Raw genomic sequence first — 8,929 nt, 5'->3', positions numbered from 1 at the left:
GGCATTTGCCTGAAAGGATTTAGGGAAATCACGGAAAACCTAAATCAGGATGGCCGGAGACAGGATTGAACCGTCGTCCTCCCGAATGCGAGTCCAGTGTGCTAACCACTGCGCCACCTCGCTCGGTGACATATTTGAATGTTGTTTGTTTATAAGAGGACGTATTGAGACTACGGTTCCACGATATTACATTGGCCGGGATTCCACGACTCTTGTGTGAATACAGAATCTATGGCTAGTGGAATACAACGCTATGCAGGAGTAAAACAGCCCATACAAGTAGCGTATTGAGGAACCAACATAGTGTTTTCTAGACCATGCAGGTTCGTGCAGCCATATTACTTACTGAGTCTCAAGAAATGTACTTGTCTGCAGCCAAGACACGTATCCACACAGAGAGTGCGACCATGGCTGGCCCACCACGGTCTGTCTACATGGCGACCATTGTTGAAGCTTTCCTTGATGTGGCAGCAGCACACCGACAATAGACACTGGACATAGGAGTAGCAAGACAGGTATTCACACTGACACTGCGACGACAGCTGGCCCTTGACAGTCTGACTGCTCAGCGACCATTGTTGAAGCTTTCCCTGGCACTGCAGCAGCGCACCGACAATAGACACTGGACATAAGAGTAGCAAGGCAAGTATCTACACTGACTGCGATGACGGCTGACACTTGACAGTCTACCTGCTCAACGACCATTGTTGAAGCTTTCGCTGGCGCTGCAGCAGCGTACCAATAATAGACACTGGACATAAGAGTACCAAGGCAAGTATCCACACTGACACTGCGACGATGGCTGGCTCATGACAGTGTCTGCACAGCGACCATTTTTGAAGCTTTCCCTGGCACTGCAGCAACGCACCAACAATAGACACTGCAAATAAGAGTAGCAAGGCAAGTATCCACACTGACAATGCGACGATGGCTGGCTCATGACAGTGTCTGCTCAGCGACCATTGTTGAAGCTTTACCTGGCACTGCAGCAGCGCACCGACAATGGAAACTGGACATGAGAGTAGCAAGGCAAGTATCCACACTGACACTGCGATGATGGATGGCTCATGACAGTGTCTGCTCAGCGACCATTGTTGAAGCTTTCCCTGGCACTGCAGCAGCGCACCAACAATAGACACTGGACATAAGAGTAGCAAGGCAAGTATCCACACTGACACTGCAACGATGGCTGGCTCATGATAGTGTCTGCTCAGCGACCATTGTGGAAGCTTTCCCTGGCGCTGCAGCAGCGCACCAACAATAGGCACTGGACATAAGAGTAGCAAGGCAAGTATCAACACTGACACTGCGACGATGGCTCGCTCATGACAGTGACTGCTCAGCGACCATTGTTGAAGCTTTCCCTGGCACTGCAGCAGCGCACCGACAATGGAAACTGGACATAAAAGTAGCAAGGCAAGTATCCACACTGACACTGCGATGATGGCTGGCTCATGACAGTGTCTGCTCAGCGACCATTGTTGAAGCTTTCCCTGGCACTGCAGCAGCGCACCAACAATAGACACTGGACGTAAGAGTGGCAAGGCAAGTATCTACACTGACACTGCGACGATGGCTGGCTCATGACAGTGTCTGCTCAGCGACCATTGTCGAAGCTTTCCCTGGCACTGCAGCAGCGCACCGACAATGGAAACTGGACATAAGAGTAGCAAGGCAAGTATCCACACTGACACTGCAACGATGGCTGGCTCATGACAGTGTCTGCTCAGCGACCATTGTCGAAGCTTTACCTGGCACTGCAGCAGTGCACCGACAATGGAAACTGGACATAAGAGTAGCAAGGCAAGCATCCACACTGACAATGCGACGATGGCTGGCTCATGACAGTGTCTGCTCAGCGACCATTGTTGAAGCTTTACCTGGCACTGCAGCAGCGCACCGACAATGGAAACTGGACATGAGAGTAGCAAGGCAAGTATCCACACTGACACTGCGATGATGGATGGCTCATGACAGTGTCTGCTCAGCGACCATTGTTGAAGCTTTCCCTGGCACTGCAGCAGCGCACCAACAATAGACACTGGACATAAGAGTAGCAAGGCAAGTATCCACACTGACACTGCGACGATGGCTGGCTCATGATAGTGTCTGCTCAGCGACCATTGTTGAAGCTTTCCCTGGCACTGCAGCAGCGCACTGACAAGACACTGTACATAAGAGTAGCAAGGCAAGTATCTACACTGACTCTGTGATGATGGCTGACCCTTGACAGTCTACCTGCTCAGCGACCATTGTTGAAGCTTTCCCTGGCACTGCAGCAGCACACCGACAATGGAAACTGGACATAAGAGTAGCAAGGCAAGTATCCACACTGACACTGCGACGATGGCTGGCTCATGACAGTGTCTGCTCAGCGACCATTGTTGAAGCTTTCCCTGGCGCTGCAGCAGCGCACCAACAATAGGCACTGGACATAAGAGTAGCAAGGCAAGTATCCACACTGACATTGCGACGACGGCTGGCCCATGGCAGTCTGACTGCTCAGCGACCATTGTTGAAGCTTTCCCTGGCACTGCAGCAGCGCACCGACAATAGACACTGGACATAAGAGTAGCAAGGCAAGTATCTACACTGACTGCGATGACGGCTGACACTTGACAGTCTACCTGCTCAACGACCATTGTTGAAGCTTTCGCTGGCGCTGCAGCAGCGTACCAATAATAGACACTGGACATAAGAGTACCAAGGCAAGTATCCACACTGACACTGCGACGATGGCTGGCTCATGACAGTGTCTGCACAGCGACCATTTTTGAAGCTTTCCCTGGCACTGCAGCAACGCACCAACAATAGACACTGCAAATAAGAGTAGCAAGGCAAGTATCCACACTGACAATGCGACGATGGCTGGCTCATGATAGTGTCTGCTCAGCGACCATTGTTGAAGCTTTCCCTGGCACTGCAGCAGCGCACTAACAAGACACTGTACATAAGAGTAGCAAGGCAAGTATCTACACTGACTCTGTGATGATGGCTGACCCTTGACAGTCTACCTGCTCAGCGACCATTGTTGAAGCTCTCCCTGGCACTGCAGCAGCACACCGACAATGGAAACTGGACATAAGAGTAGCAAGGCAAGTATCCACACTGACACTGCAACGATGGCTGGCTCATGACAGTGTCTGCTCAGCGACGATTGTTGAATCTTTCCCTGGCACTGCAGCAGCGCACCAACAATAGACCCAGGAGATAAGAGTAGCAAGGCAAGTATCCACACTGACACTGCGATGATGGCTGGCTCATGACAGTGTCTGCTCAGCGACCATTGTTGAAGCTTTCCCTGGCGCTGCAGCAGCGCACCAACAATAGGCACTGGACATAAGAGTAGCAAGGCAAGTATCAACACTGACACTGCGACGATGGCTCGCTCATGACAGTGACTGCTCAGCGACCATTGTTGAAGCTTTCCCTGGCACTGCAGCAGCGCACCGACAATGGAAACTGGACATAAAAGTAGCAAGGCAAGTATCCACACTGACACTGCGATGATGGCTGGCTCATGACAGTGTCTGCTCAGCCACCATTGTTGAAGCTTTCCCTGGCACTGCAGCAGCGCACCAACAATAGACACTGGACGTAAGAGTGGCAAGGCAAGTATCTACACTGACACTGCGACGATGGCTGGCTCATGATAGTGTCTGCTCAGCGACCATTGTCGAAGCTTTACCTGGCACTGCAGCAGTGCACCGACAATGGAAACTGGACATAAGAGTAGCAAGGCAAGCATCCACACTGACAATGCGACGATGGCTGGCTCATGACAGTGTCTGCTCAGCGACCATTGTTGAAGCTTTCCCTGGCACTGCAGCAGCGCACTGACAAGACACTGTACATAAGAGTAGCAAGGCAAGTATCTACACTGACTCTGTGATGATGGCTGACCCTTGACAGTCTACCTGCTCAGCGACCATTGTTGAAGCTTTCCCTGGCACTGCAGCAGCACACCGACAATGGAAACTGGACATAAGAGTAGCAAGGCAAGTATCCACACTGACACTGCGACGATGGCTGGCTCATGACAGTGTCTGCTCAGCGACCATTGTTGAAGCTTTCCCTGGCGCTGCAGCAGCGCACCAACAATAGGCACTGGACATAAGAGTAGCAAGGCAAGTATCCACACTGACATTGCGACGAAGGCTGGCCCATGGCAGTCTCTCTGCTCAGCGACCATTGTTGAAGCTTTCCCTGGCACTGCAGCAGCGCACCGACAATAGACACTGGACGTAAGAGTAGCAAGGCAAGTATCTACACTGACTCTGTGATGATGGCTGACCCTTGACAGTCTACCTGCTCAGCGACCATTGTTGAAGCTTTCCCTGGCACTGCAGCAGCACACCGACAATGGAAACTGGACATAAGAGTAGCAAGGCAAGTATCCACACTGACACTGCGACGATGGCTGGCTCATGACAGTGTCTGCTCAGCGACCGTTGTTGAAGCTTTCCCTGGCGCTGCAGCAGCGCACCAACAATAGGCACTGGACATAAGAGTAGCAAGGCAAGTATCCACACTGACATTGCGACGACGGCTGGCCCATGGCAGTCTCTCTGCTCAGCGACCATTTTTGAAGCTTTCCCTGATGCCCCAGCAGCGCACCTGACCCGTGGTCAAATTTGCTGTTTTGAAGAGCGCACCACAGCGTGTAGTGTGAAGCAGTCGCCCTCCGTTTCTGGGGTGGCGCCGCTGTGGCAATCGCAGCTTTGGTGTCTCCCTCTGGGGGAAAAGGGGAAAGGTTGCCTGTTCACGTGCATTTAAGGGGTGCTATAAGGTCGCCCCGTCACCTGTTGCTTGTCTGTCTCTCGTTCGCATTTGTGCGGCAGTTAGTGTCTGTCTGTCGTCGGAGTGCTGGTATGTCTGTCGTTTGGATCAAACCTTAAAGAGAGAAAATGAGAGTCTTGCCACTCCGCCAGTAACAGAATTCAGCTAGTGCTCGCCTGGTCGGGTCTTAGTTCCTGCTTCTGAGTCTGCATGTGAGGCAGATAGTCTGCTCGAGCTGCTCGGGCAACGGTCATTGGCGGTGGGATCGATCGGTTGGTCGGTCGCGCACTGAGACACAATATGACTTGTCCGCCTTGAGCGTCGGCGCATGTGAGGTCCCCACGTGAGTCCAGTGGGCCGCGCCATATAGAAAGGGGTAGTGGCTTTTCGGTCGACACGAGAACAACAGAAGTCAAACCACGACATCAGGCTGGCCGGTGCGAGCTGCGACACCGTGAGACGGGAGATCGGCGCGCCTTCATGCGTCCGTTGAAGCGGCTGGCAGCGGACGGTTCGGGAGAGCGTTAGGGGTGCTGCGCCAGGTCTTCGACAGAGGAGGAGGAGATTAGTGTTTAACGTCCCGTCGACAACGAGGTCATTAGAGACGGAGCGCAAGCTCGGGTGAGGGAAGGATGGGGAAGGAAATCGGCCGTGCCCTTTCAAAGGAACCATCCCGGCATTTGCCTCATGCGATTTAGGGAAATCACGGAAAACCTAAATCAGGATGGCCGGAGACGGGATTGAACCGTCGTCCTCCCGAATGCGAGTCCAGTGCGCTAACCACTGCGCCACCTCGCTCGGTTCTTCGCCAGAAATCGCAGTTTATTAGAAGTTAAGTGATTCATTTACTTGTTTCATTTACTTGTTAAATTCTACTTGTTTTCTTGGTGAGGTCACCAGCCGCTTTGTTTTCGGGTCGTCCCACCATTCTTCTCCGTTTGCCCACCCACGGGAAGGTGGTTATTTATGAATTGGGTGGTCCGTTTTTCCCTTGTGGAGTAGGGACGGGTTAGAGCAATCTGCGGTTCGGGTTGTTCAGTAATCCCCCTGTCAATCTGCCATACGTTAATAGCTAGCTGCCTCTGTAATGTTTGTCGAATTCGGTTTTATTGCTTAAGGTGTAAAGGCCGAATTCCTGAAATCTGTTTTTATCTTGCCTATCATCTTGAGAGGTGGTATATGTGTAATGTAGAGCATGTCTGTACATTTTATCTAAGACTGCATTTCATGGGTTTTTATTTAAATGGTCATTGTAATATATAAAGTTGCCACCCTTCCACCATAAGAGTTTTCTTTTAAAAACAAGTTGCACTTTCGGTGGCAAGTAATTTTTTTAATGTGAGTGTTTTGTACCATTTCCATCTCTCCTACGGGGTGCACAGTTTATGTGTTTGTATGAGTTGTTAAAATTATTAGTTTAAAGTAATCTGGTGTGTGTTGCAGATTTGCACCAGTGTAGTCTTTCAGAGGTTGTTGTGAGCGGTCGTGACTATGGCCGTGTTAAAAGGGTCGGCAAGGTTCTCAGCCCGAAAGCTAATACTGTCAACAACAAAAAATGTTCTTTCTGCCTCGCAGCAAATTGTAACTTGATATTTAGAGGGTGCTTTCTGATTATAATTTTTAAATCTGTTTTTTTTAAGGAAGGGTTTTTAGGAATAAAATTTCCATTTGTTGAAAGAATTTGTTTTCATCAGTTATCCACTGGCAACTACTTCCACGCTCACATAGTGTGATTAAATGTGTTAATGTTCTTGATGAATCACTAGTAAAGAAAGTAAATTCCTTAAGAAAAGATTTTGAAAGTAAATCCACAGTTCAGCACCGACAATGGACACTGGACATAAGAGTAGCAAGGCAAGTATCCACACTGACTCTATGATGACGGCTGGCCCACGACAGACTGTCTGCATGCAACCATTGTTCAAGCTTTCCCTGGTGTGGCAGCAGTGCACCGACAAAGGACACTGGACATAGGAGTAGCAAGACAAGTATCCACACTGACTCTACGATGACGGCTGGCCCATGACAGTCTGTCTGCTCAGTGACCATTGTTGAAGCTTTCCCTGATGCTGCAACAGCGCACCGACAATGAACGCTGGATATAAGAGAAGCAAGACAAGTATCCACACTGACTCTGCAACAATGGCTGGTCCACCAAGGACTGTCTGCATGACGACCATTGTTGGAGGTTTCCCTGGTGCGGCAGCAGCGCACTGACAATGAACACTCAACAACACGTCGTCTGTCCAGACGAGTTGCAGTTCTGTGTCCAGCATCACGACGGACCTATCCGTCTGTACAGGCTCTGAGGGAATGAACGCTGCCAGATTGTCACAGTCATACTGGCCTAATACCTTGTAAGATGGTATACAGTGACTTTGGGTACAGAGAACGATTGTCTCCGATTCGAACACGTGATAATTTGGACAGCAGGGGTCAAATATATGACGCGTTAAGGCCGGTGTACGTGCCCTATGTTGATCGCGATGTCTAACTTACTTCGTTACAGAGTGTGTTGGAATGTTGACGTTTCTAGCACATTCTCTAAATCTCTCATCCTTTCGAAACGGTTGGCCACGGGTTGCCGAAATACTGAGACACCACCTTCTCCAACCAGTGTGACTGAGCTGAAGCGGCGTGGAATGAACTACCCGTATCTGTTACTGATTCTCAGCTCAACTCGATGCCTAGGCATGTTGGAGCCAAATTAACTACAAGAGGAAACAGATTTGAGTCCTAAATTTCGCATCACGTATAGCATACACCTGCATCTACATCTACAACATACCCCGCAAGCCACCTAAAGGTGTGTGGCGGAGGGTAATTCTGATACCACCCAAACGATCTCCCATTCCCCGTTCCACTCGGGAATGACGCGTGAGAAGAATGATTCTCGGTAAGCCTCTGTATTATCTCTAATCTCCCGAATTTGTTCATTGTGGTCTTTTCACGAGATACATGTGGTAGAAAGTAATACAGGGTGTATCAAAAAGAATCATCTGATTTTAAAAAAAAATCATAACTGTTATGTTATTTGAGATATGTGCGTGAACAACGTACTGCTGCAATGAGCGAACTCTCGAGTTTTACACGGTGCCCTCTAGGTAGCAGCAATGTGCACCCACTTCACTTCTAGCAAAAATGGTGTCGTGACAATAGAAAGCGTTTTGTGTTCTACGTTTAGCGCAGTGCGGCCCAGTAATAACCGTTCAGCTTGGCTTTCGTACTTGGTATGGTGTGGATCCTCCAGCAGCACAGACCATTAGACCATGGCATGAACAATTCCGAGAAACAGGTTGTTTGCGTAAAGGCAAATCGCCGGGCTGTCACCGAGTGCCTGGCACAGACGTTGAACGCGTGCGCCATAGTTTCACAACGAGTCAGCAGAAATCCGTTCGCCATGCAGCTCGACAGCTCAACATGCCTTCGATGTCCGTCTAGCCTTGTGTTGCGTCGACATTTACAAGTGAAACCCTACAAAATTCAGCTACTGCAAGCTCTTCGTGGAAGTGACAAACAACAGTGTGTCCGGCCGTTGTGACCGAGCGGTTCTAGGCGCTTCAGTCCGGAACCGCGCTGCTGCTACGATCGCAGTTTCGAATCCTGCCTCGGGCATAGATGTGTGTGATGTCCTTAGGTTAGTTAGGTTTAAGTAGTTCTAAGTCTAGGGGACTGATGACCTCAGATGTTAAGTCCCGTAGTGCTCAGAACCATTTGCACCATTTTGAACAATAATGTGTCGAGTACTGTAATTTTGTTCTTGGCACGATGGAGGATGACATTTTTCTTCCACGCTTCGTGTCTAGCGACGAGGCAACATTCCACTTAAATAGAAAAGCGAACCGTCATGATGTGAGACTATGAAGTTGTACAACATGAGAGGGACTATCCAAAATATGTGTTTTGTGCAGTTTCGCGGGTGCCGAGAACACTGTTACAGGAAGCACATATCTCGATATGTTTGAGAACTTTCTTTTCCCACAGTTGGAGACTTCATTTACCAACAGGATGGCGTACCGCCACACTCGCATCTGGAAGTGCGGGTATTTTTAAAGTAAAGGATTACTGAACGATGAATCGGTCGCACTGGACCAAATTATTCAGCCTTACATTACTGACCTCCAAGGTCACCTGACCCCACTGTATGTGA

At 49.7% G+C, this 8,929-nt stretch overlaps 1 non-coding gene across 1 annotated transcript; it reads right to left on the bottom strand.

Moving 5' to 3' along the window:
- Window positions 1-5,504: 5,504 nt before the first annotated feature.
- On the bottom strand, window positions 5,505-5,577 carry Trnaa-cgc (transfer RNA alanine (anticodon CGC)). Its single transcript has one exon. It is a non-coding gene; the product is annotated as a tRNA-Ala (tRNA).
- Window positions 5,578-8,929: the final 3,352 nt, after the last annotated feature.

The sequence above is a fragment of the Schistocerca cancellata genome, chromosome 4 (assembly GCF_023864275.1).
Source record: "Schistocerca cancellata isolate TAMUIC-IGC-003103 chromosome 4, iqSchCanc2.1, whole genome shotgun sequence".
NCBI lineage: Eukaryota > Metazoa > Arthropoda > Insecta > Orthoptera > Acrididae > Schistocerca > Schistocerca cancellata.
This window is presented reverse-complemented; position numbering and strand designations above follow the sequence as displayed.